Source organism: Solanum tuberosum, unplaced genomic scaffold, assembly GCF_000226075.1.
Source record: "Solanum tuberosum cultivar DM 1-3 516 R44 unplaced genomic scaffold, SolTub_3.0 scf00160, whole genome shotgun sequence".
Lineage (NCBI taxonomy): Eukaryota > Viridiplantae > Streptophyta > Magnoliopsida > Solanales > Solanaceae > Solanum > Solanum tuberosum.
This window is the reverse complement of record NW_006239085.1, coordinates 1,269,280-1,272,251: the sequence shown is the minus strand read 5'-3', so window position 1 is coordinate 1,272,251 and position 2,972 is coordinate 1,269,280.

Below are 2,972 nucleotides of genomic sequence, written 5' to 3'. Positions count from 1 at the left end.
AGAGCTAGAAGGAGACGTTGGGATACTCCAAAAAACCCATAATGATTGTTTCAATGCAGCTGCAGGTACAAGCAAAACAGTTAGGAAACAATATACAAGCACTAATCTAAACAAAATGTTTGAAAAACCATTTACACCAAAAATACCAAAAGACCCATTGATTATATCACCACAAACCTCAACGTATGCAGAGAGCCTAAACAAAGACAAAAAAAATTATAACCATATCACACAAACCTATATTAGGAATATACACAAAATCCAAACATATTTGAATCTTAATCCCAGATCTACCACCACTAAAGAACCAACCCAAGATTATTTAACCCAAAAATTACAAGGGTATAATAAGTTGATAGCTCAACCAAAAACTAAATCAAATTTAGTCAAAACCTGTTACAACTATGGATTATTAAGTACAGTTTATACATACGATGAAGATAAACTAAGTGGTATACTAGAGATACACAGAGCATTCATAACCTATAAAAGAGTAACAAAAGGCAATCTATTTTATGTAAAGTTTTATGCGGCCCCGTCAGAGATACTATATGATGAAATAAAACCAATAATACAAGTTGTAAAAATAGGATTAACCAGAGATATGATAATTCCAGAAGATATCGGACAACAACCGGAGATACAAGAAATTGAGATACCAAGTTTCTATGCTAATAAGAGAATAATTGGTATGTCAACAATTATCCAAGAACTAGCAAATAATTATCTAAATGGGAATGCAATATGAGACCAACTCATGATATATTCAAACTCAAGAGAGCTAAGGCAAGCAAATATGAACGAAGTACAAAAATGGATATTATCTCTACTCAAACCAGAAGAACAACATATTACCAGAGCATTAAAGAAGGGATTCATCTCAAATGAACTATTAACCAGATATTGTAAGCTAATTGGACACAAATATCTAGATCATATATGTTCAAAATGCAACGGAGAAGATAATGTGATACCAGATGTCCAGCTAGAATGATACAAAAGAAAAAGCAAAAACAAGATAAAAGAAAAGACAAAAGAAGTGGCAGACAAGTTATGAAGATAAGTGGAAGAAAAGACAAGTTATGAAAAGTCCTAAAGTAAATAGTGGAAAGATAAAGTAAAGTCAAAGTTTTTTGACTTATTGTGTAAATTATTGTAAAGTAACGTAGTAAAGGACAATGTAAAGTAAAGTAGAATATGATAGGTGTGTAAGGATAAAGTAAAGTAGTATGGACAAGTGTAAAGTGTGGTAGGTGGTGTGCATTATTAATAGGACAAGTGTAAAAGTAGTAGGTATCCATTATTGTGCAGTAAGTGTAAGTAAGTAGTATAGTACGTGCATTATTGTACATTACTGTAGACATAGGATAGAAATTCCTTTCTATATAAAGGAATGTACATGTAACTTAATAGGCAGGCGACAATAAACGAAGCTTTCATAAAAACTCTCTCAAATATTTAAAATACTTAATAGATAATGGAGCAACCCTCAGATATCATGGATAAGCAAGAGGCAAAGGTATATTATTCAAAAAATATGCAGAACTAATTTCATATATTCATGAATATCATATATATGATTGAATAAATTTATGTTAGTTATTATGTATTAGAATTATTTGAATCATGACTTCTAGTTTATTAGCACACTGGAAACAGGGAGAAAACTTCTATACTATGCCATCCTAATGTTGAAATCAGTAGGCAAGGAAAGCCGTTTAGGGGAGTAAACAAAGTTGAGGCGCTGATAAAAGGAAGTATCCGCTAAAGTACGATGCTAGTAGTGACAGGAGAACATGATAAAGATAATCTAGTTCATAATAATCTAATATGAATTTAATCAATTATGAATATGATAGGAAGGAATAATTGAAAATAAGAACCTGCATGATAAAGAATATGACTACATACATGCATGATGAAATAATAAAAAAACTAATGAAACTTTAATCTTATATATACTTAAAGGTATAGAAATAATTGAATTAAGAAGAATAATATGGGGGAAAATATTTAATGATAACGAATCAGAAGATATATTAAACCAACAATGGTATGAAATAGACCTACATGATTTAGACCTCGAAAGAATAGAATGGTTATGATTTAGAAATAAATTCAGATTAAAATGAACTACGAATATTTACAATATTGGACAAAATCTATGGAAGATATAAAACTATTAGAACAATTAATGGAGGAAAACTTATATATGTACCAAAGAACCCAAGATATGTTATATCTAGAATATATCATAAATAATATTAAAGAGATATCAAGATTAACACCCTTGAAAAAAGATTATTATAATAAAATCTTTAATATGAATTCCTCACCTACCACACTACCACCTACCACACTACCAAAAATATGAATTCATCACCTACCAATTCCGCAAGCATTTCAACTGGGACATCATTATAAGTGAGACTATCCTTTACAACCACACTCACTAATGATACTATCGATGCCGGATTACCTACACACTTCTTCAACAAGGAAACGTGAAAGACTGGATGAACTGCTGCTAGTTCTGCTAGCAACTCATAAAATCCTTGTGGTACTGTAAATGCTGTAAGTTTTTTAGATTCTTCTTCTAACTTTAAGTGGTAAAATCCTGATTTGCAGTCAAATTTACTAAAGTAATTATATCATTGTATTTATCTTATCTTTAATATTTTATTTGGTATTGGGTAATTAAATAACCATCCTACTTTTTCCTCTTTTTTGTTCACTATGTTTATTTACTATAAATGCTGGGCTTGTATGCTTACTACTGCTTTCTTGTATATATCCTTTTTCTAGTAATTCACTTATATGTATCTTAAATTCTGTTAAATCATTAAAATTATATTTTAATGGTTTTTGGGTTATTGTACTATTATTATCAATTAGCTCAATTTTTATCTTTGTTTTATGTTTTTCCCATCCTTGTAAAGGATCTTCACTATATAATAATTCTAACTTATCTT